Raw genomic sequence first — 24,458 nt, 5'->3', positions numbered from 1 at the left:
TCCCAAAGCCTGTGCTCTGGTCCACTGCAACTTTTCTGTCTTAATGAAGCTAAGGAACTTATTCAGATTCCAAAGTCTCACATGCAGCCATACAGGCACAGAAATCACAGCATATCAAGTGACGAATTGAGATATTATCTGCACGGCATGGTAGGGAAAAGAGGAGATTGACAGAAGGGAATGGGAAAGGAGGAGCTCAAAAGCAACACTGAGTTGGATCATTTCTTTAATCTATCAGAAGGATATCTCCACCTCCCAAGCTATATTCACTTCCACCCCACTCACCAGTTCCTCCTCTGGCTTACCTATTTCTATGAATGGCACTGCCATTTTGTCAGCCACCAAATTCAAAATATGAATCATCTTTTGGCTCTTCCCTCTCCAACCATGCCCAGTCCTTTTTAGTTTCCAAGTTTAGGGTCTCTCTAGACTCCATTATCACCTCTCCTGATTCTCTCTGACACCCGTGGGTGAGTCTGCACCAGCTCTTGCTTCTAGTATTTCAACAGTGGGCTCCCTGGCCTTCTGACCTCTCTGCCGCCTTTCCTACTCATTTGCTGCTGGCTTGGTAAACCAGTTGTCTGGAAAACAAACAAACAAAAACAAAGCCAGCCTGATTTGTAATGCTCCCTCATTTCTGTGGGTAAATATTCACACTGTGGTCCATCCAAGCTACCAACGTGAGGTCACAGAATGTGGAGTTGAAAACAGAAGCACAAAATTGGCTCCTGCAAGCACACAACTGCCCAATAATCTAAGGAACAGCCTGCCAGATTTGTGACTTAAATATAAACTGTGTAACCTGGCATTTGAGGCCTCCTATAGCTTGCTCTCATGTAACCTGCCTGGCTAATCCCACCACAGCACTACACATGCCCACAAAGACTGGTGATCCTTCTGATCTCCAGGGATCACACTTGCTTTCCTACTTCTGTGCCCATCAGAAAATCCTTTCCATTCTTCAAGACGTATCTCAGATGCCACCCATCTCCTCTATGAAGACTTCTCCTGAGCTCCTTGAACCAGACAAGGTGCCCTTAGTATCTGAATTCCAATAACATTTTGTTTGTACCTTTTTGCTGGGCACTTATCGTAGTCTGCTATGTATCTGGTTATATGTGGGCTTGTCTCGGTCCCTCTTATTAGATTATGATTTTCTTGAAGGTAGGGACTGTTGTGATTTTGTTGTTCCTAAAGTGCCTAGCATATTTTCTTAGACATAGTAGGTGGTTAACAAAGATCCTTTGAAATGAATGTATCCATTTCCTATGCCAGGATTTTTCAAGCTCTAGAAGAATGAAAAAGACTTCTGATCCCATAGCTGGACAAGCCCTGTGTACTGCTGGCCCTGATACTGTGTCCCTTTCTGTGGAGCTTCTGCCTTTGTCTCCTGGCTTCAGCCTGGGGAAGCTGGAGGATCTGGCTCCTGAATCAGGCCTCCCATGTACCCATGCCTCCCAGGACGTAAGATCAGCTCAGCCAGACCCAATGTTTCCTCCCAAGAGCTGGTTGGATTGGCTCCTGGCTGGGGTCAGCAAATTCAGCATTTGCCTAAAAGCCAGGCCTGGGCCTCGGCTGACCTAGGTAGCCTTGGCCGTGGAAATGGAGCTGGGGCCATCCTGCCAGGCCTGGCACCGAGCTATGGCTTGGCCTCCTCTGCTCTCGGCCTAAGCAGTCGCCAAGGCCCCTAGTGTGAAGGAATTTGAGTTCTAACTTTAGGTGGCTACGTGGCTGATGGCTGTGTTTGTGAATATCTCATTCCTACTTTGGTTGCCCAGCTGGTGGGAACAGAACGGGTAGTCATGGGACTGTCATCATGTGCTGTCCAGGTTAACATGTAGCATTTCTATTACTATTAACAGACTTTCTGCTCCTCACTCCATCTGTTCTCTGAAATAATTGCAGTTGTACAGACCATGCCTTCGCTACAGGCAAGCTCTGGGGAAGAGGATAGTGCTTTTATGAGAAAAAAAAAAAAGTGTTAAAAAATAACAGCAAACATGAGAAGAGAGTGGGAATGAAGCTAACAGCAGGTTTCCAATTTCTTTCGGATTCCGGCCTGCAAAGGTGGCGTTTTCACACTTGTTTGGGGTGACCAAGCCCAGCCAGATGGGGGTGAGTGGCTGGGCTGGTGGTTCAGCCTTTTGGAAGTGGTGTTGGTCACCAGGGGATAGGGTCCCAGTTGAGGTGGGTGGAGCCCCGATCGGGCCACCCAATGAGGAGGTGCTGTGAAGGGGTGGGGCCCTGAGGAAGAGACAGAGGCGTTTGAGATGGCATGGTATGTCCTACTCCAGGGAGCTAGGTGGTATCCGGGTGTGGAAGGAATACTGGGGAATCAAGAAGGTTATGAGGGATGTGACTGGGTCAGTCTGGGCCTCTTTTGACACGCAAAATGGGAGGGGATCTTCTCAATGACCTCTTGTTGGAAGGGCTATTACGAGAATGAAGGAGTCCTACAAAATATTAAGAATTCTGGGGTTCTGGGTGGCTCAGTCGGTTGAGCGTCCGACTTCAGCTCAGGTCACGATCTCGCGGTCTGTGAGTTTGAGCCCCGCGTCGGGCTCTGGGCTAATGGCTCGGAGCCTGGAGCCTGCTTCCGATTCTGTGTCTCCCTCTCTCTCTGCCCCTCCCCCGTTCATGCTCTGTCTCTCTCTGTCTCAAAAATAAATAAACGTAAAAAAAATTTTTTTTTAATAAAAAATAAAAAAAAAAACAAAATATTAAGAATTCTGCTAGCATGGGGCTAGGAGAAGTATAAAGGGCAATTAAGATGTGGTGTGCAAAATACAGTTAACTATTAAAAGCCCAGTACAAATACTTGTGGATTTGAAGCACTCTGATTTGTGAGCACAGCATGTGAGGTTTCCATCTTTTTGTAGGGTGCTATACAAGACATAACTGTGAGTACAACAACCTAATGGGTCTTTGTTCTGGTGCCTGCCTCCCACCATCCAGCTTATCTATGTGAGGGGCTTAGTACCACGTATCACATTTCATCCTCTGAAGCTAAGAATAGTGGTCTTACCCCCTTGCCTAAACCCCCTTTGGAATGGCCAAAGAGGAAGGCACTGTTGAGTTTTTAAGAAATGAATTTGATGGATGGGGCAGCTGGGTAGCTCAGCCACTTAAGCGACCAACTCTTGGTTCCGACTGAGGTCATGATCTCATGGTTTGTGGGATCAAGCCCCATGGTGGGCTGTGCACTGACAGCATGGTGCCTGCTTGGATTCTCTCTCTGCACTACCGCTGGCCCCAAACCCAGCTTGTGCACACACACTCTCTCTCAAAATAAATAGATAAACTTTGAAAAAAAAAAAGAAAAAGAATTTGATGGAGAAACAAGGAAATGAATTAAGGGAACACAGCCATGTGATTTCTAGGGCTTCTTCCAATTTCAAGGAAGTGTTTTGATTTGAAAGAAACCCACAGAATGGGACTGGTCAGCTGCAAAGTAGACATTTGTTGGGGAAAATTGTGTGATATGTGTGTGTGTGTGTGTGTGTGTGTGTGTGTGTGTTTGTGTGTGTTTGTGTATGCTATCCTTTTCTCAAAACCCATAAAATGATTTTAAAAAGATTCTGGAAAGGCTCAGGTGGATAATCAGGGAACCATCTTCTGATGATGATCACAGTGCAAATCTATTCTCAGGTACTAAATAAATTTTCCTTGTCTTTCCCATTTCAGATTACCCTATAAACTGATCAGGATTTTCCAGATCTACTTTAAAACTAGACTCAGTGAATCATCAAGACTGAGGGGCCTTTATCTAAGAATTTTTGAAATACACAGGTATGGAGAAAAATATGGCACTGCTGGCTGGCAGGGGTCCCCCCAAAACCTGGTCCTCTTGTTAGGATATTGGAAAGGGAAGGGTTTCGAGTTACTCCTGCCTATTCAGAAAATTCCAGAATTATCTTGGAAAAACCCACATTTTCTCCTTTGGCTAAAGACTTGATGGGAGATAATCTGCATCAGTTCCTTGAGAGAATGTCTGTATTAAAGCTGAATAAAATGATAGGAATTTTTGGTGCGTTTGCTTCCATCACCTCCGTATGAGCTCCTCCAGGTCAGGGACTGGTGGTGGGCTCTTAGTGTCTTCTATATACATGAGATGTGCAATAAATGTATATTCTGAATGCATGAATGAAATATATAAGCACTGGTGCTGATAGCCAAGGACTTAACCTTTAAGCAAATGCTCTTCCCATAAAAAGTAAACCCTAGATGTACAAATTGATGCAATTAGTAATAAAAGATTAACAAGCAAATAATACATGGGGTGCCCCTGTGGCTCAGTTGGTTAAGCCTCTGGCTCTTGGTTTCGGCTCACGTCACGATCTCATGGTTTGTGAGTTTGAGCCCCTCGTTGGGTTTTGCACTGGTGGTACAGAGCCTGCTTGGGACTCTCTCTCCCTCTCTCTCTCTGCCTTTCCCCTGTTCCTGCGCACTTTCTCTCTTTCTCTCAAAATAGATAAACATTAAAAAAAAATAAGAAGAAAATAATGGCTACTATTAACTGAGCCTTATTATATGCCAGTCATTTCAAATCCCTTGCCTCACTTAATTCCAGAGTCAACATATAAGGTCAGCATTATTATTTACATTTTAAAGATGAAAAAACTGAGGCTAAGGGAAATTGACTACCTTGCCCAAGTGGCAAAGGCAAAAATCCAACCCAGCTCAGATTCCAAAACTGGGGATCTTGAGTGCTTTGTTAATCTGTTATAGCTTTTTGAGGGGGTAAAAAATTGGCGGGAAAAGGAAATTATATTTAGTCTTTCAAAAGCTTTTGACAAGTTTACTTTCAAAATTAAGAACCTTTCGTGCCAAATATTTTGTCATTGATAGGGAACAGCTTAGAGACAGCAACAAGCAACAGAAGGATATTTTTCTCCATTCACTTCTAGACTAAATCCTTTTGGGGCTCAATTCTAGGACTTTTATTCTACACTTTTATGTACATTATGTGAGAGAGGAAGTTTGCAATGAAACCCCCACGTAATCAGATGATCGGGAAATCCCGTGGCAGATGAAAATGCCACTGGATGGGGATAAATCCGGGCTGGCCCTGGCAGAAAGAATCTTGGGTACTTCTGGGAGGACAACTCAGAAAAGGATATCACATTCCCTAAAGACACCAAGGGGCCTCTGTGACCTGGAAGTTGAGCCTGACAAAGGGTCAGGCTCAACTGGAAGTAAACATGCATAAACTAGTGCATTGCATTTGGGTAGAGTCCTCGTGTGCTTGGAGCCACTGTCTCCAGTTTTACATCTTGCAGAAAAGCACCACTAAAATGGTCAAATATAATGGAGGGGAGATGGGGAGGAAGAGGCCAGATGAGGCCAGGAGAAGGAGATAAGGAATGATCAAAGTAATGTAAATCAGTAAGAGAACAAATGTTCAAACGCAGCCTTGTTCACCTAATCCTGGAAGGCAGAATTAGAGGGAACTCTCGACACTTGAAAAAGCAAGCAGTTAGTATAGATAAAAGGTAGTGCTAGGTTACACAGTGAGCAGTAAATTCATCTACTTCATTACCCAAGAGGTGACACAGCTTGAAAATACAAATTTCCCTTTAAAAGTTTTGGACAAACTGGTGGACTCTCAATTCACAATGGCCTCTTGGGTAGATTGTGACTTTTAGAAAGAGATCCTAGAAGCTTGATCCTAGAAGCAGAGAGGAGACCAGGGCCACTCAAAGTCTCTGGGCATAGTGGCTACAGCGGCTGGCATTCACAGCTGGGCAGACAATGGTTCATTTTGACCCAAAGTACCAATTCTGTTCTTTTTGGACTGAAGGAGATATGAAATATTATGTATATGTTCTGAGAAGAGTGAAGATCGGTAACAAAAAGTAATTCCTGGTTCCTACAATTATGAGTCCTGCCCTCTGGAGGTCAATAGGGAGAACCTTACAAATCTCAGGATTGAGCACTTGGAGCTTTGGAAAGCTATTACAATAAAGTAAAAGAGCTTGCCTCTGTCACCAGCCAGGATCTCAACAGCCCTCAGAGCCACAGCAAGTGTGTGCCAGGCAGGCCTAGAACCGGTGCAGCCCTTACAAGGGCAGTGCTTGGTTTAATGCTCTCTCCTTGCCATCTTGAAATTCTCAGTGACTTTTCTTCTAGGGATCCTGCAATTTCGTTCTGCACTGGGCCCCACAAATTACACAGCCAGTCCTTATTAGGATATACTCAGCTGGCATAATAACATTGGGGAGGGGGTCAAAGGAGGACCAAGGGAGAAGGCCAATCGAGGCAGCTGGATCCAAATGATGCCAGGAAGGGGAACATGTGTAGAATGGACAGTTTCCTAGGCAACTAGTGGCCCCATCTAAGTGTCATGCACATGCTTTACTAAAAACGTTTCTTAACAGCAGGGAATAAAACGAGAGAAATAAGGCCCAGGGGAGCCTAAGGCACACCTGAGTTGCTCAATGACCTGCTGTGTGGACAATCCATGAACAGAACCATCTGGAAAAGAGAAAAAAAAAGCCTTAATGGGCCTGGTCTCAAGTAGATGTTTTGTGGCTGAATGGCAGCCTTCTCCTTTTGCTAGTTTCACCCTCAGACATACATGTTTATTGGAAAGGTTCTTAAGTAATGACTTTAGCTTATGACAAGGGCCATCTTGAGTTGTCTGGGAAGCCTGAAGAGCCTGGATGCTAAATCAAGGGTGAAGGCAATATTGTGAAGAAAAAATAAAAGACACTCATAGGAGCCCCAGGCCTGTCTCCCCATTCATTCTCGTCTCTTCCATGGCCACTTGGAAGTGACATTTCTAGCAATCACTTCACTCTCGGGGCCTCAGCTTCTGCATCTTCAGAACCAGTTATCTCAAACCCTCCTCAGAAATCGGCACAAAGGTGCTGATTCGTGGCAGAGTCCTTACTGAGGTGGTCAGGAAACAGGGGGAAAAAGCCCACTACAGAAGTCATGAACTTTCGTGCTTATATTGTCCCAGAAATAATTACTGAAGAAACACGGAGATGAGGCCCCAGGAATGCTCCACAGACACTTATGTTGTATAAATTGGCGTTTTTCAGCTTAGAAAAAGGAAGTTACTTAAATTATTATGAGGCCATGCCACAAGGAAATCTCAAATCACGAGGCTTTGTCTGGTTAGAAAATTTCAAGTTTCCCCATAAAGTTTTGCATGCTTTTTTCCCCCTTTCACTAAGCTGCATTCTAACTTCTCAACTCTTTTCTATTTAGAAAATTAGCTCTGACAGGGGATGATGCTGGTTCTGGGTGTTCAGAGACAGAGAAGTCCTTTCTAGCTAAGGGGGTTTTATGGGTGTGCCCCTAACCGACTGGCAGGGCTGCTGCCTTGCCCACAGCAGGAGGCTGGTGTACCTGAAACCTGACCATGCTTTCTTCTCTGCTCTCCACCTATGGTCCTTAGTTGACTGGACCACAGTGGGCAGTTGGCTGGGGCATGCAGTCCATAAACCAGCTAGTGTTTGCCCAGCCCAAGAAAAGTTGGGCTGGGCCAATCTTATTTTCCCCCAGCACTTTGAACCAGGGTTCTCCAGAAGGTAGAAGAAGGGTAGAAGTCAGGGTCATGTGTGAGTGAGAGTCACAAGGAGCCAGAATGACCAGTGTCCAGGGGTGAGGACAGCAATGTGGATGGAATTCCAGTCCTGGGTGATCTGGGGTCTGCCGGCCACCCATGCCCTGAAATCCCAACATAAGCCTTCTCTTTGTTGACAGGGAGAAGCAGCCTTCTTGGTGGAAGAGGTGGAGGGACAGATTTCAACTGGGCCCAAATGAGGACTTTCTAAGAGTCAGTGCTGAGCAGACATGGAATGGGCTGCTTGGGACTAAGTGTAGGGTAGGGGAGAAGAATAAGTTCACCAACACATGGTGGGGATATTATAGGGGAAACTGTAGGGCTTCCTGCAATCCTGCCATTCTATGAGTCTACATGTATCAGAAGGCTGGCTCATTCTGTATCTAGCTCTGTGCCCTACTAGGGGAAATGCTTTGCCAAACTTAAGGTTGAGAACCCATCCTAAATATTATTCCACCCAGATTCATTCTACCTTCATGCCCCATAAGGCACCACTCATTGTCCCCACCCTACCCTAGATATCATTCCTTTAGGAATCTGTCTTCTGACCAAACCAAGGGTTCCTCTGGGCAAGATGTTTGGTTATCCTCAGGACCTGGCACAATGTCTGGCCAGGCATGGAATGAATGTATGAATCAATGCATGAATGAATGATGTGGTCGGCAAGGTCTGGGACATACTGGCTTGGATTGCAGAGGCTGGGATAGGAAGAACATATCAAAAAGGGCTAGAGGGGTGTCTGGGTGGCTCAGTTGGTTAAGTGGATGACTTCAGCTCAGGTCATGGTCTCATGGTCCATGAGTTCGAGCCCCGTGTCGGGCTCTGTGCTGACAGCTCAGAGCCTAGAACCTGCTTCATATTCTGTGTCTCCCTCTCTCTGCCCCTTCCCCACTCATGCTTCTGTCTCTCTCCTTCTCTCAAAAGCAAATAAACATTAAAAAGTGGGAGGGGGGCGGCTAGAAAGGCCAGGGGGAATGTCCTTTGAGCTGAGCTCAATGCCCTTCCCCTATGCAGACCTCCATCCTTGGAAGAGCACAGTAGACCCGCTTCTCTCTGTGTCCTCAAAATGTCACTCTTTCATCGTCACTGGCCCCTCAGAGATGCAAGAAGAGACACCATACTCAAGAGGCAGATTGGTTTAGCAGGAGGGCAACAGCCTGGGAAGTGCTGGGACCAAGAATTCTGATGCCACGTGACATGAATCAATCCCTTCTTCCCTCTGTGCCTCCTTCTCCAGGGTGGAAAAGGTAAAATGAAGTTAGAAGTTAGGGGCTCCTGCTTTTAAAAACACTGAACCCTGGATTGGGGAAGGATCTAGTAACCTTAGTTAAGCTAACATGGGCATCCTTGTAACTCCATCCTGAGAGATCCTCCCCACCTCAGTCCCCTCATTTGGCTGTAACCCAGGGGTAACAAAAGTCACCTCACTGTGATTCTCAGCCCTCTTTCTGGGAGAAGAGAAGGCTAGAGTGGCAGAGAGCCTAGGTCTATGCCCACCAAAGGCGGATTCGAGGCATGGCACCAAACCAGAATATCCCAACTCCACTCCCTCCTGAGAGGGAGCACATGGGCCTGGGGGGTCCTATTCCCTGTCTGTATCTACCATGACCCACGAGTGGTCAGCACTGGGTAGTTGCAGAAAGGGGACTTGGTGCAAATGACACATATGACATATAGTGTTTGCTCGGCCCTTCCCTTGGGTTCAGACCAAGTATAGACAGCATGTACCAGTGACAATGGATAGTTGCAAAGGCAATGTAATGAAGGGAATTTTGGGGAACCAGGCCTCAAGATAGAAGTACATTGCTTCTATCCCTGTGAGTGATGTTCATCTCTGTTCCCCATCCCCCAAGCTACTTATTTTCCCTTACAACATCCCTTGTCTACAGGGAAGGTGTGTTGGCCCATCCCTCTAGGGCAGAGAGAAGGGAAGAAGCAATGTTAGAAGTCTGTTCTAGGGCCAGCTGACAAGCAGGGTTCAGAGCTGGAAGCTGGGGTGTGTAGTGCTACCCTCTCATGCCCTGGCACACAAGTCTTTAAGGGGCTCTTTTGCTTTGGAGATCCTGATCTTTAAAGCATATCCTTGGGAAAGAGTCTCCCACCCCATCTCTCTAGTCCCTTTAAATCCTGTCTTAAAGTGAGGTCTTTTTTGTGGGCTCTGTTTGGCAGGAACAAAGAACACTGCTGTGTAGTGAGGGGATTTCCATCTCCAAGGGAGAGAAGACCTGGGCTTGGTTCTCGTTTGGACACAAACTAGCTGGATAACTTTAGGTCTCCTCATTGGTGAAAGGAAGGGTTGGATGGGGTGACAGGCTAGGTCCTCCACTTATCTCAGGGTTCATTTTGTGTAAGTGCAAGTGCAGCCCAGGCTGCATGTCGGTGGGTAGGAAGGCAACCCCAGCCCCTGACCCCTTCCCGTGGGTGGGGGGGGTCACCTGCCACCTGTTCCACTATTGTTCTAACACGTGGTGCCCCAGAACACCATCAGGGAACACTGTCAGTGGAGAAACCAGAGGAAGGCCTGCGTTCCACGTGGAGGAACTCAGGGCCACCCTGGGGACCTGCCTGGTGCCTCCCCCAGACCCTGAAGTATGCCAGGAGAGATGCCTGGGTCTGAGGTGGCTGCTGGAGAGAGACCGGGTTCTGAGCCTCCCATTCTCAGCAGGGATAATTGCTGAACTCTGCCAGCCAAACACCTCGAAAGAGCTAAAATGACTTTAAATGCCTAAACATTTAAAAACAAACCTTACAACACAGGCTTTTATTTATTTATTTTTTTTAGCCCAGTGCTAAAGCTCTTCCTCTGTCTCTCTCTGTGTCGCTTTCTCTTTTGGGGGGAATTCAAAAGCCGTTTTATGCCTCATTACCTGCACACTGTGAGTGATGTCTGTCGGTCCATGTGCTGTAAATACCTTAAATCATGCTTCATTAAGAATATCTATGGTGCTATTAAAGAGCTATAATAGACAACGAGTTAACAGATGATTAAAGATGAATTCCATTTGTGTCAGTCACCAGCCAGAGAGAGACGAGGGGCTGTAAGTTCTCAATTCATTATCCAAGGGAGTGAAGCTCTCTCGGTGCCCCATCCTGGATTTGTGAGGAGTGGGAAGGCAGGGGAGGGCTGTCGGGAGTGGAGATGGGCTGCGTGGTGGCGAGGTCAGCTGGACCGTGGGAGGATGAGCAGGTGGGACCAGCCAAAGGGAACGTAAAGGGGGAATCCTGAGGGGGCTCAGAGAAAGGCATGTAGTATGTCAGGGGCTGTGCTGTCTGACAGCTGTCAGCTCTGCCTGGCTGTTTCCACGCACGTAGTCAAATTCCACTTGGAGCCATAAGAAACAGATCAATCTTGAATGTCTGGTAGCCAGAGAAAAATAGGCAAGTGGAAAGGAGGAGAGGGAGTCCCAAAGGTGGAGACACTGGTTTTCTGGTGGTAGCAGAGGCAGGTAGGAAGGAAGAAGTGTTTTTGGACAAGAAAAGATGGGTGTCACCAAGAAAAAAAGGGTTTGGCAAAAAAAGATGGGACTGTCAAGGTGGTAGAATAGTTTCCCACTAAGAACTATCCCTTAAAGGCAGAGAGGTGCACTGTCCCACCTCTGATCTCTTCACAGAAGCGCCAGCACCGCTACTCCAGAGCCAGAGGATCTCACTCCCCTTCGCCCTACTCTAGTCTGCCGGCAGAGCTCTGGAAAGCACCAGGTAGCATAATTCCCAGCCAGTGCTTCGGACCACACTGACTTTAGGCGGCAACAGATGGGTAATGCAGGGGCGCCCGGGACTCAGTCGGTTGAGCGTCCGACTCTTGATTTCGGCTCAGGTCATGATCCCAGGGTCGTGGGATGGAGCCCCAAGTAGGGCTCCACAATGAGCATGGAGCCTGCTCAAGATACTCTCTCTCTCTCTCTCTCCCTCTGCCCCTCTTCCAGGCTCGTACTCTCTCTCCTTCAAAAAGAATAGAAAAGAAAAGGAATGAAGATGACTGACTTAAACATTCCCCATGGATGTTGTATTTCTTGTTATCCATCCTTTAGAAGAGGATTGGAAGTATTTTCCATCTTCCCATTTTAAAAGTGAAGAAGTTGAGGCACTGAGTAAAAACAAATTATGGCTATCAACTGGTTAATAGATATTCTGTGCCTTCTACCTGCAAGACATCTTTCTGGTCTGGTGGAGACCAAAGGCATTGAGGACGTGGGCCTTGCTCTCAAGAGGCTTTACCGTGCAGGTGTGAAGGTGGAAATCCCACCACACAGGCAGCGGAAAGAGAAGCTACCCACCGGAGGTCGGTTAGAGGGCAGCGAGGTGGGTGGAAGACACGCAACTCGGCTCAGCAGCCTTGGTTGAATCTAGTGCTGCCTGTGCCGATGACAACACACCAGCCCTTCTTGGCATCTTCCGACCCAGACGGTACTTCCATGCCCACTGCCAAGTTATACTGGCTTTGCCGGCAACGCTGACGTGTGGCATTATGCTGTTCACGTCCCCAGTGCTGCTGTCACACTCTCTGACATCCTGTGTGTCACCTGCCATGCTGTCTTGAACGTGTTACTTGGCCTGGGGTGTTACTACAACTCTTCACTCTTCACATCTACTTTTTATGCAAAAAAAAAAAAAAAAAAAAAAATTAAAAGATGTCAAAAATCAAATCTTCTGATTTCTTTCACATGGAGCCAAGCTGAGACGTTCATGAGTCCATGGCTTTAGTCTGTCTTCTGTTGCTGTGGAATGTGACCAGCTTGTGGGTGGTGCTGGGAGAAAGGACCTGAGCATGTTCTGAGAAGGAGAGGGCATGTGTGGCCATTTGATAAAAGCTGGGTGGAAAGAAACAGAGGGTATGTTGGGGTGGGGGTAGTGGGCACAGAGGGACTTGGCCTGACTGGGCGCTTTACAGTTTACCAAGTGCACCCACACATATTGACTCATGGGGCTCCCAGAAACCCTGTGAGAGAAGAAGGCATTATTATTATCATCCCCCTTTTAAGACAAAGAGATCCGCGGCTCAACCAGGAGAAGTGGTGGGTGTAGGACATGGGCCAGTGCGTGACAGAGCCTCCCCTGGTTTAGGGTCACGATAGCCGGGGTGACTATAGACAGGAAGGAGAGGGGAGGAGAGGCTGGTACCAGTGGCCAGCATTTCAAACTAGAGTAACAGGACAGAAGGGGTGGCCTGGTGATAGGAAGGGGCTGAAGTGCATCTGGGAGAGAACAAAGCCACGGCCTCCTCACAGCAGCCAGCTGGCAGAGCTGGGAAGCCAGAGAAGAAAGTCATGTTCAAATAATGAGGAAGATAAGCAATGGTGAGTCAAAAGCTATGATCTGTCCCAGGGGTCAGGACTGCCTTTTTAAGAAAGTGACTCAAAGCTGTGCCACCTAGGAAGGGTTCTCCTTGGTGTGAAAAAGAGCATATCTTCATAGCAAGTGTGTGTGTGTGGTAAAAAGAACAAGGGTTATGGGCCTTGGTCTGAATGTGGAGTCTTCCATTTACTACTTCTGGTCTTAGTTCTTCATTTCAATCATGGAGGTACTGATACCTTTGTGGTTTGAAAATGACATAAGGCACTAAAATATGGAGCCGTGTGTAGCTCATAAGCACGAAGGCTGCTGCATGCCTACAGTGCTTACTAAGAGCCACAGCCTCCAGGACCCTCAGGGAGGAGTAGGAGGCAGGGGCCTCTGCTGGGTTCCCAAACCTTCTCATTGCAGTGGGATCCAAGTTTAGAAAGGAGTTGGAATAGACTTGGGTTCAGATTCCACCGGCGTCATGCCATGTCCCACTTCCAGGAAAAGAAACGGGCTTGTTGGAAAAAGAAAACAGACTCAGAAGGCATCTTGGGCATCCAACAGTTCTTAGGAAACAGCATTTGGGCAAGCATCATTGAACCAGCAACACTTGGATCTGCTTTCCATTGACAGCTTCACAAACTCAGGATCGAGAGGCTGGGGACCTGGGGAGGCAACTTTCTGGGGACGATGCCAAACGCATCTTGCCCTGGGTGATAGTCTATACTTCCTCCCTCCCATCCACGTCTGGCTTGCAAGGTGCCTCTAGTAAGTTCTGACATGTAGGACTCTACAGAGACCTCCAGGCTTCCTGAGGAAGGGGATGCAGAAGACCCTGGGCTGGAAGTTCAACAATCCGGCTTGAGCTCCAGCCACCCTGATTACTGGGTTTACCAAATGCCCATTATTCATGACTTTGTACTCCAGTTTCTTCTGAATTAATTTTTGAGACCGAACACCTTCCTATCAAGGAAGTACTTTGGGATCCTCAGTGGAACATGGTAGGATAAACTCCTTGGTATTTTAGAACTGGATGCTGAGATCGCAGATCATCAGCTATCACTTTGTTACTGTACAAAGGAGGAAACTGAGGCTCAGGAAGGTTTAGTGACTTGCCCAAGGCCACAAAGGTAGACGGCTCCAGCACTCTTCCATGGCGCCACCTACTGCACATCAGAGTTAGTTCTGAAGCTGAACATGAGTAGAAAAATCCTTCCTCTTTCTTGCTTGTTGGAATCCCATCACCCTTAGCTGCCTGAAACAGAGGACACTACACAGCTCCTCAGAAAGCGCAGGCGAGGACAAGGGGTAAGGGGGAGCACTCACCCGCCCTGATAATTGAATCTTGGTGCGGAGAGACAGCCAGGTGCACAGCAATTGAGTTAAGTGGAAAATGCCATTTCCGTATTGTTAGAAGCCTACTCAGACCAAGGCCCTGATCATTTACTCCAAGCACCTGGTGGTCTCGTGCATCTGACCCCAGGTCCCAGCTGAGCCACAGGCCAGCTGGGATCAGCAGTGTGGGGCAGGGAAAGAAATTAATTTTTCAGTCCCCAGGGACTGCAGTTGGTAGCTCAGCAGCCAAGGATTATACAGACCTGTAGAGATAGAGCACAGGCCCTCTGGGAGAATTATTGAACTCCCAAATGCCACCGGTGGCAATGGGGCGACATGGCGGGGCGGGGGTGGGGTGGGGGAGGCACTGCTGAAACGGACTTTATTGGCAATCCCATCACTACAACTTAATGGACATCTCTAGCTGGAGATTTTGCCTCTTGCTGATTCTCTTCCGAATATTTAATTTCAAACTCCTGCCCTCCACCTCCAAAGCATCAACCCCTAGAAAGTAGAAGCGCTGAGTTTCTTTCTTCTTTTTCCCCCTACCCGTTGTTTTGAGGCAAGAAATTGCTTTTCTGAAATGAATGGCCTTGCTCTGATTACAAGCATGAATCTTGTGGGTTCCTACTCCTTCTCACTTTCAAAGACCTTCAAAGGAGCACAGACCTCCCAGTTTCTTTTCTGAGCCCATGTAAAAGGGAGCAAGCCTTGGTCTACTTTCCCTCCAAGCCCACCTTTTCTAGTAGTTGGTAAATGAACAGCAGTTAGAAACACACCACAACAACGCCCAACCAGAAAGAGCCTGGAAAAATCTGTTTCCCAACACAAACTTGGTTCCAGCAGAGTCTTTTGTGAGTGTGAAGAAAATATGAATTATGGTTCCTGGCCGTGCAAAGTCCTCACTGAAAAGAAAAAAAAAAATAAGAAAGAAAGAAAATGCTACATCTGTTTCCATTTCACTTGCTCACATGTTGAAATACATGGATGAGGCATCCCTCTAAATTTACCAGGTCCTAAGCAATTAACAATAAAAAAAAAAGAGACTAAAACATGATGGCAACATTTTTGAAAAATGCAAAATGCTAAGATGTGCGTGTTAATGTGTTCATTCCTACCGTGCTGCATTCCTTTGCAATCTTGGTGCTACAGGAAAAGTGGAGTCAGGCCTCAAAAAAGGAACAGGGCATCATTAGCGCAGTGAGATCCCTATCTCAGCCCGCAGCAATTACCATCCTGAGAAGCCTGCAGGCTGCCAGGCACTTTCATTACCAGGGGAGTAACGGGTCACTCACCTCTAGCCCCCATCTGGGGCTAAAACAAGCATTTTCCGCACTAAGGATTCCAGCTTCATTTAAATCTGTAATTGCTATGATTTCAGAACGTATGGAATATGGAGACTTCATGACTAAGAACTGTATTAGTCAATAAGTTTGCGACTTTTATGAATCATTAGCTCTCATTTCAGTCCTTTCCGACACTGGCCTGAACCAGTGTAACAGATTTCTTTTTTCCACCTGGGGGGATCAGTGCAATTTCCCTTCAAGACCACCTGTTCCAGGGATAATTAGTTTCTCCGGGTCACAGAGGTGGGATGAAATCGGTGAGCGCATACAGGAGTGTTATTCTTGCTTCCATACTAAAGGCAGTCAGTGCTAGGCACAAGAAAGAGTTTGCTAAAAATTCCTTACATTTATTGAAAGTTCTTAACTTTTCAAACTCTTTAACATCTAGTAGTTCAAGGCCCCTGAAGTAGGTAGGCAGGTGCCCTTTCCCCCAGACAGAGGGTCACAAACCACTAGCCCTTCTTTTAATTCTATAACCTGCCTCAAGCGAGTTCCTTCCACCAAAGAAACCCAGTATGGTGAGTCATTTGTTATGTCCCTTTGGGGATCTGGAGCCCAAATCCTGGCCTCGGTTTCTTCTATAGCCTCCTGAAGACCCAACACTCCTACTCTGGGCTAAATACATGACGGTCTGAATCTATGGATGGTTTTTATCTGGATGATTCTTATCTTGTCAGGGCAAAGGTAAAGAAACACTTCCTCCAGACCTTACAAGGGATTAGACAGATTGCAGGAGAGGCATCTTGGTAGGGACAACAATTATGCCTGATGGTTTCTGATAAACTAGCCACAGGTACTACTTAGCAAGAACAGTACCCCCCATCCCCTACCCACTGCAACACCTGAATCCAGAGACGATGAGACAATGAAAAGTGTTCACAGAAGAGAAGAAAACTACCCATCTAGTATAATTAATGCATGCAATGCTGTGTGTGTGTGTGTGTGTGTGTGTGTGTGTGTGTGTGTGTGATATCAGAGCCTCACCATGAAAAAACTCAACGCATGATTCCAGGTACTAGGGAATTGGACACGGTCCCACCCTTCAGGAGTTTTTACGGAGTTAAAAAGTGGCTTAGAGATCAACAAAAGGCTATAGGAAAGGGCACTTGCTTCTGTGGTATTCATTTTCACTGCTGTTTCTGTCCATAAGGCTCCAATTTCCACAGGAGATGAATCCTGACTGGCACCTTCTTGGTATTTCCCCGCATCTGACAGGGCAATTCTCTTCTCTGAGGGCATCAAACACACATTCCCTACCTACCTGCTCCTGGGGCTCTATCAGGGCCTGGCACCCACTCCTCCTACACAATCAGCATAACAACAGTGTTGTAGAGGAAACTATAATAAAAATAAGTGGTGTTGCTGTAGGGACCAGTCTCAGGAACATCCCTGGTGGAAATGAATGTAATTGTACCTTGATGACACCCAGGGACATAAAGAACCTCCAAAACTTCCAGGAAAAGGCAGAAGAATAATCAGGCACTGGGGCAATCAGGAAGCGGAAGAGTTAATGTCTTTTCTCCCCGTCTTCACTTAGGGAATTTGAATTCTTGATCAAGTGATTTGTCAGGATTGTTGTGTATTTACTGTAATTATAGAACATCAAATGTGCATTGACGTAATTACCATAAATATGTGTAAAGACATTATAACATGTAATTATGTCATATAATTCTTTAATAAAGCATGCAGAAGAAAAATTACTCTGCACATGCTCAGTGCACATCTTTTTCTTCCTATTTCTACTGAAGGTTTTATTTGCTCCCTCCCCCTCTTCAAAATTACAGGGACAGTTTTTCCCATTTAGGCTTAACTAGAGGAAAATGTGTGTGCAAGCTGGTACAAGTGAGCATGTACCACACACACACACACACAGGGAAAAAGGCATTTTCAAACCCCAGCAGAGGTGTCATGGCCCAGGTGTGAATAGCACATGGCCTTGCAGCCAGTGTTCCCATTGCTGACTGGAGCACTGCCATCATCGTGGTGGGCAGGCAGCCCCTCCCCTCTCCCTCTGCCCTTGCACAGGGTGGACATGTCAAGGAAAAGGCCACATGGTTTGGTGGCATGCAGAGCCCCTAAGAGAGGGATGCTTGGGGAAACGTTGACACTATTCTGAACCTAGGGAACTTTTCTAAAGATTTGAACAAGAAGCAAAATCCCTGGGTGAAATGTTTAAGTAGAGTCTGGACTTGTCAGACTGTCACTGGAAGACTAGAACAGGTTTAAGTTCCCTTCCCAGCTCTCAGTGGGTCAATTAGATGTGGGGTCTGTGTTCAGATCTACACTCTCCATATTCCTCCCTTTTATCCTGGGGGTCTTTTGGAAGCAGTGTCTTCCTGAAGGTCAGGGTTCTGAAGACAAAATAGCTTGAAGTATTCTGTTCCTAGAATTCAGAGTTAAACTAAATGGGAAAGAATGCTTTAACCGTGGGGAAAGTCTTCCCAACAATGATATCAAAATAGAAATCATAAAGCAAAAAGAATGATAGATTTGACGATGCCAAAATGTACAATGCCTCTACATCAACCCCTCCCCAAAGCATTAACAACAAAAACACCATAAATATAGTAAAAAGTAGACAAAAGACCACGGAAATATTTGCAATTTATATGATAGAGGGGATTATATTATTAATGTATTTAAAAAAAGCTCTGATCAATCATGAAGAAAAACATCTGAATAGAAAAAAATTGGCAACAATGGATAGAGAAATCACAAAATAAATACGAGTGGCTAAAAAGCACACACAAAAAAATCCAACCTAGTTTGTACTCAAGAGGGAGATACTATTTTTCACTTACCAACTGGTAGTTATTCTCACAACTTATAATACCCAGTGTTGGTGAAGGGTTGAAGTTACGGGAGTAGAGATTGGCTTAACTTTCTTGGGGCCGATTTGGCACTGAATATCTAAAACCCTGAAAAGGAGCATTTTCTTGGATCTATTAATTCTTCTTACAGGATTTTACCCTAAGGAATTAAAAAATGTAGTCAAAGATTTAGGCCAAAGTTTCCCGACACCACATTATTTACAATAGTGAAAGGAAAAAAATCCTTGGAAACAGCCCCATGTCCAAAAAAGGAGAATTGGTGAAATGAAGTCTGGTAGAGTCATAATCCCCTAGAATACCATTCAGTCATTAAAAACAATAGATGAGTGTTTAATGACACAAATAGATACACGATTAGGTGAAAAATTAAATTATAAACAAGTATATAAAGATACAATTTATAGATATAAAAGTTGGGAGGCATTTACACCAGTCATCTCTTAGTGTTGTAGTAAGGGTATTTAATCCCTCTCCCTCTCTCTTTCCCTCTCTCCCACCCTTTCTTCCTTCCTTTTTAAAAAATCAGAATCATCCAGAATCTTAAATATTTGGGTTACTTTTAAAGTGCTCTAAGTGGTAGAGCACCTGGGTGGCTCAGTCTATTGGTTATCCAACTTCGGCTCAGCTCATGATCTCATGACTCATGAGTTCGAGCCCCAAGTTGGGCTCTGTGCTGATAGCTCAGAGCCTGGAGCCTGCTTCGGAGTCTGTCTCCCTCTCTCTCTGCTCCTCCCCCACTCGTGCTCTGTCTCTGTCTCTGTCTCTCTCTGTCTCTCTCAAAAATAAGTTAACATTAAAAAAAATAAAGTGCATTAAGTGGTGTAAGCCCACATGCACATGCATGGCTGAGTGCAGAAACATACACAAACTTTGGTTTAATGCCTCCACTGCATACCAAAGGCTACACTCTTCTCTCTGCCTCTGGCTCCCAATCACTCATTTCAGAAACACTCATGGCCAGGGCTAAGTTCTTGAAGAACCACCAGGAATGGAAGGGTAGATGCCCAGGGTATTCTGGCCTATGTGCAGTGAGAAAGATTCATAGCAAGTAAATACCAGAACCAGAATGAGAAGTCAAGATGGCGGATCAGGAGCAAGGCTGTTCAGTAAGGTCCTTGAACTCAGGACTCATATGGTGAACTTTTCATCTGAAGCCACAGGAGAACCCTAAGTTGGGTGAACTTAGAGTTGATTCTAGTAGGATTCAGAGTCCAGAATGAAAGAGGGAGGTGGAAGTAAGTTATTAAGCTGAGAAGCCAGTAGCTGAGGTCAAATACTGAAGTATTCCTGATGAGTTTCTGTCTGTCTCATTTTGTACACATGTAGAGCAATGTATTGAGTCAGGGAACAGTGAGCCATGGAGATGAACAGGAAGCACTGCATAAGGGATAAGAGGAGAGCCATCTGTGAGAACTACCTGAAATAGGGGTTGTTCATGGCTTGACCTTTATTTATTTATTTTTTAATGTTGATATTTATTTTTGAGACAGAGAGAGACAGAGCATGAGTGGGGGAGGGGCAAGAGAGATGGAGACACAGAATCCAAAGCAGGCTCCAGGCTCCAAGCTGTCAGCACAGAGCCCAATGCAGGGCTCGAACTCGTCAACCTCGAGATCATGACCTGAGCCGAAGTCAGACATTCAACCAACTGAGCCACCCAGGCGCCCCTTTGGCTTGACTTTTAGATGCCCCATGGTGCCTGGTGCCTGGTGCATAGGCCATGTGTAATGGACTAAGGATGGGGCAAGCTCTTTGTTGATATCCCAACCATCTCTGTCACCATTTTCTAGGGCGCGGGGCCCGTAAGGTAGAATCCTTTGAGGTGACCAGGGCTGGAACATTTTGTTCTGCAATTATAACTAAGGAGGGGTCCTCTCCAGTAAGAAGGTGCAGCTTCAACTGCACCAACAATACAGCTGGTCAAAGCAGGACGGTGTGGGTGCAGAAATGGTGAAAGGAACAGTCAAGATTCCTGCATGTCTTATCAAGTTCCTTTCTCAGAGGCTGGGCAGCAAAACAGTAAGGCATCAAAGGAGTTGAACTGTTTTTAGCACCGCTGCTCAAGAAGGGAATTAGTCAGGCTATAATGAATGACCACTTAGTTTAAGGCTTATATCAATCTCAGAACAAGAATTTTCTTCTTCTGTTCTCATTTTGGTAAATGTAGCAATAAGGGGCATACAAAATACACCCTCACAGGCAAATGTTTAGTTCCAGAATCCTTGGAGAATGCATAGTCTTATGTTCACATTCAATACTATTCACCCTGTGATTCAGATTTCAAAGTATGTCATCAACTGTACCCCATTCATCTTCTTGATATCCTTAGAAAGCAAGATAGAAATTATTACACTCATTTTAGATGTGAAAAATGGAGACATAGAGAAGATAACTGGAGCCTTAAAATTGCATGTTAAATAAATAACAGAGCTACATGGAGAGGTCTTCTCTTTGGCCCTCTGGTTCACAGCTCCATCTAGAAGTCAGCATTGCATGGGTATCCCCATGACACCCAAACACTTAAAAAGGAAAACAAACTCCAAAATGTCATAGGCCAACTCATTTCTACTTTTAACAAGTAAGGTTTTTTTCTTATACTGAGAACAGCCCAGCCTATGAGGCAAAACAAGGCAGCACCTACCAGGGAACCCTATCATCTGGCCATCACACACATACCCTGGAGCCTGCACCCCGGGACAAAGTCAGGGGTGGGAAATCCAAGTAGTCTATGATTCAGACCCAGTAATTTGTCAAGTGTTGAGCTTGTAACACTGAAGATGCTTACGAATATTCATTTGAAAGGAGTCTGGCTAATCAGGCTGAGATGTCACTAGTTTCCATTAGTGCAGCTGGAGCTTAAACACTCCATGGGGGATCAGTTCAAACCAAAGGCAGCAGAGGAAGCACCAAGAGGCACCCAGGTGCAGCGGGCCCTCACTGTTGCAGGTGAGGTAAGCCTTGGGGTCTGCTTAGCAGAAGAGTTTGAGTTAGCATAGAACTGGAATAACAGCTTGGCACACTAGCCCTGGGAGTATGTATGAAGATTGTATAGTAGCCAAGGTTAAAGAGAATATTGTTAAGACCCACCTCAGCCATATGTGATATCAAAGTCAAAATTTTAAACTCCACTCTTTTTGGCATGGCATTCGAGGCCCACTTGGCCTCCATCTGACCTTATCTCCTACCATGTCCCTCCCTCCCTATACTTTAAGTTCTGATCCTATCAGTTAAGCATCCTTTCCTTGAACACATCCTACACTCTGCCTCTTTACCTTCTTTAACTCCTTTGTTCTTGCAGTTTCCTTCCCCATCTTTTTTTTTTAAACTGTGCTAGAATACTCATGACATAAAAATGTGCCATCTTAACCATTTTTAAGAGTACAGTTTAGTATTTTTTTAAATGTTTATTTATTTTTGAGACAATGAGAGAGACAGAGTGCAAGCAGCGGAGGGACAGACAGAGGGAGACACAGAATCCGAAGCGGGCTCCAGGCTCCGAGCTGTCAGCCCAGAGCCCAAGCCGGGGCTCGAACTCACAAACCACGAGATCATGACCTGAGTCCAACCGACTGAGCCACTCAGGCGCCCCAAGAGTACAGTTCAGTATTAACTACATTCACACTGATATGCGATTGATCTCCAGAACTTATGTCATCTTGCGGAAACTGAAACTGTATCCACTAAACAACTCTCTATTCCCCCCAGCCCCTGGCTGGCAACCACTTTTGTACTCCCTGTCTTTAAGAATCTCACTACTTTAGGTGCCTCATATCGGTGGAATTATACACTATTCATCCATTCTGTGACTGGCATAATGTCCCTAAGGTTCATCCATGTTGTAACATGGGTAAGAATTTCCTCCCTTTTTCATGCTGAACACTATTCCATGGTGTGTATATACTGCATTTTGTTTATCCATTTCTATCTTTTTCACCCTCTCAAAATCTTACTCTGTCTACAAAGCTTAAAACCCTTCAAAGCTTACCTACCCGATGAAACTTTTTTCAAGACCCTTGTGTACAGCTAGTCATTCACAAAGCTCTATTGAGCATCTGCTGTGCACCAGGTCCTGTGCTGGCAACAGGAACAGAGTGGTGAGTCGCCAGAGTCTTCCCTCCTAGTCTAAGCTCAGCTTCCCGGCACTTTCTCAGGAATGACTCCAAGACAGCCCTCACTGGCTCTATTCATGACATACCACGCTGCCTCGGGCTCTACTGGACGGTTTCCACATAGGCTACCTCCCTTGTAAGGTCCGGAGGACCTGGGCCACATCTTCTCTCACCACCCCCAGTACCTAGCACAACATATCCAACATTAAGAAATAATGAATAGATATTTGTTCAAATAGAGCTAAATTTGGAATGCAAGGCTCCGGCTTCGGCTTCTTGACTTCTAAGTGACCGATGAGTAACACAACTAGCTAGAAGGCAGTGCTTGCCTCGTTGCCAGAGCCGTTTCCTGATCTGCGTGCCCAGTCACAAGCTGAGATTCCAAGCCCCCGATGGTGGAGTGGGGGACATTATAAAAGTATCTTACCTTAGCCTGCTGATGTCAGCATGTGCAGAAGGAGACATCTAATTTGCTCTGTGACAGCTAATAATTGTAGCAGCTAAGGTGTGTTGGGCTCTTTCCATGTGCCAGGCTTTTCAAGTGCTTTCTACAGACTAACTGAATCCTTACAACAAACCCAAGAGATAGGTTTCATCTGGGACAAACAAATATCTATTATTCTCTCCATTTTACAGATAATGAAACTGAGGCACAGAGAGGCTAAATAAATACCTTACCCTGCATCCATAAGGGAAATTAGGTGATATCAGATTTTCCAGAAACTTGCCCGCAAACCTAGCCAGGCAAAACCCTTCATGCTCTGCTGTTCTGATATGAACATCTTGCTTTGGCAAGATTTGATGTAGATTACATTTAGCAGAACCTGTTAGAGAATCTCTTTAAAACATGAAAAGGAGGCCTCTCTGATGTCAGGGACCTGTTTTGCATTCGGGCTCCATCAGTGTTGTGCAGCCCATCTGGATTCTGAATCTCCTTAGGTCCGAGGCATGCCGACTTGATTAAAAAGAGATAGCAAGAACTAAGAACTTCTCTTGACAGAGAGGTGTGGAGTGGACATGGTGGGCAGGGAAAATGAAAAGAAATGGAGAGAAAATGGTTTCAGTTGCCATTTATAATAACCTAGACCCAATCTTTCACTTTAGTAATAAGATCTTAGGAGCAGTTTGTTAGGATTTGACCAGTGTACTGGCTGCTTCGGGGAAGGGAAGGGCACTAACAGTGATTCTCTGTCCTTCTCCCACCAACCCTGAGTTTATCTCTTCTGCTTGCTTGGCTAAAGAGCAAGCGAGTGAAGCTGAGAATGGGTGCCTGGGGCGCAGGAGGGAAAGACAGAACTCAGGGGGCTACAGGAAGCAAACAGAATGGCCTTAGAGGGAGGGGTGGGGCTCAGGCAGTGAGAAGCAATGGGAGGAAGGAACGCCACAGACACGGTTATTGCTCAGAGACCAAGGAGAGACTGGTTTGACTAGAATGGACAGTTTAAGCGGGAGATACAGTTGGCAACCTGGGCTTTCTCTTAGAACCCAGGGACCACGGTGGAAAACTGAAAAGGAGAGCAAGACAGAGTTTTTGGAAGATGAATTCAGTAGCAGTGTGTCAGGCTGAAAGGAGGACAGAGAGCAAGACCACAAGAAGACGGTGGTGGTCGGTTTTAGGTGTCAGTAAGGCTAGGCTGCAGAATCCAGTCATTCATTCAAACACTGGTGTTGCTCTGAAGGTATTCTGTAATTGGAATTAATGTCCGCAGTCACTTGACTTTGAGAAAAGGAGATCATCTCAGATCATCTGAGTGGGTCTGATTCAGTCAGGTGAATTTTCCCGAAAGTAAATGCAGCGTCAGCCCCTGCCAGAGAGTTTCTGACCTGCCCTTCCTGATGGCCTGCACTGTGGATTGTGGGTTTGCCTAGCTGGCCACTGCAATCCCGCAAGCCGGCTCCTTGCAACAACCCCTACTATGTATTTCCTACTGGATCTGTCTCCCTGGTTGAACCCTGAACGACACAGCAGCAGAACACTCAT

General features: G+C 45.9%; 1 protein-coding gene and 1 long non-coding RNA gene across 7 annotated transcripts in view; one reads left to right on the top strand and one right to left on the bottom strand.

The window, feature by feature from the left end:
* PEBP4 (phosphatidylethanolamine binding protein 4) overlaps positions 1-24,458 on the bottom strand; it is a 215,675-nt gene that overhangs the window by 115,570 nt on the left and 75,647 nt on the right. The window lies entirely within an intron of this gene.
* On the top strand, positions 1,790-12,191 carry LOC147581569 (uncharacterized). 2 transcript variants are annotated; one of them, XR_015250040.1, is made up of 3 exons: positions 1,790-2,115; positions 3,685-3,789; positions 11,500-12,191. It is a non-coding gene; the product is annotated as an uncharacterized LOC147581569 (long non-coding RNA). The 2 variants fall into 2 exon arrangements; XR_015250039.1 differs by lacking the exon at positions 11,500-12,191 and adding an exon at positions 8,588-9,724.

This window comes from Puma concolor, chromosome B1 (genome assembly GCF_028749965.1).
Source record: "Puma concolor isolate L17-30 chromosome B1, mPumCon1.1.hap2, whole genome shotgun sequence".
NCBI classification, from domain to species: Eukaryota; Metazoa; Chordata; class Mammalia; order Carnivora; family Felidae; genus Puma; species Puma concolor.
This window is presented reverse-complemented; position numbering and strand designations above follow the sequence as displayed.